The sequence below is a fragment of the Frankliniella occidentalis genome, unplaced genomic scaffold (genome assembly GCF_000697945.3).
Source record: "Frankliniella occidentalis isolate FOCC.00 unplaced genomic scaffold, Focc_3.1 Scaffold76, whole genome shotgun sequence".
Taxonomy (NCBI): domain Eukaryota; kingdom Metazoa; phylum Arthropoda; class Insecta; order Thysanoptera; family Thripidae; genus Frankliniella; species Frankliniella occidentalis.
This window is the reverse complement of record NW_026267206.1, coordinates 312,811-313,899: the sequence shown is the minus strand read 5'-3', so window position 1 is coordinate 313,899 and position 1,089 is coordinate 312,811.

The window sequence follows — 1,089 nt, the reverse complement described above, 5'->3', positions numbered from 1 at the left end:
TCCATCAGCGTCACGAGCACGTCGTCCGGCAGGTGCTCCATGTCCTGCGGGAACACAGAGCATAACTGTGGTCAGCTTCACCTTCTTTACATACCGCGATCGCTCAAGGACGCCGCCGACGCGACGCCGCCACTGTCGACTTACTTACCTCTTTGTTTTGAGCTGACGACCGAACACGAGCAGCAGGAGGGAAACTGGACTGCGACTTTGCCAGAGGTGGTCTTGCGAGATGCGGTGTGTGCGCTGTGCACCTAGGACCTGAAGTGCCTGGGCTGGTGGTAACTGCGAAGAGGACCAGGGCTGCTAGGCCAGGCGTCATCTGACTGCGACTGGGGATGGGGATCAGGTGGGGATGTCCCCGGCCACATATGGGACCTCCCTTCGAGTAGCCCCCCCCCCTTCCTCCCCCCCTGCGTCGAGGACTGACTCCTTTCCGGGGTTTTAGCCCCCCCCCTCTCTCTCTCGTCGCGATGGTGACGCACCAAGGGGGGCGCAGTGCACCATGGGACCACTTTAAGGGACTGATGGGGGAGTGCGCCAAACTTTCAAACTACAACAATGAGCAAAGTCATTTCGTTTTGCCGACGAGGAGAACTTATATTTTAAGTTCACTTGGATTCGCAGGAAGCGCTAAAGGACACGTCGGGGCTAGAAATCATTATCACTTCATTTTGATTTGCAAATTTGCTGGGTCATAAGTATAATTTTATTTATTCCAAATTAATCATCGCAGCGACATTCATTTTAACGGGTAGTGACTCTAGAATCTACTTGTTATAAAACATTTTTTGACTAAAGCGACGTAGCCTATAAACAAGACGCCGCGATACCGTCGTCTGGCTGGGGCCTCACCGCCCGCCGCGGCCCCGCCCCCGCTGCTGGATGTGGGTCCACAGGTGCTGCAGGAGTCGCTCGCGCTTCCGGAACGTCCCGCCGCACTCGGTGCAGAGGAACGGGTGCGACGCGACCTGGTACGGCAGCTGCTGCACGGCCTTGAGGGGGACGTGCTCCTTGAGGTGGTGGTACAGGGCCCGCCTGTCGCCCTGGGGTTTGTGGCAGAGCGGGCACCCGAAGGGCGGGGTGCGCACG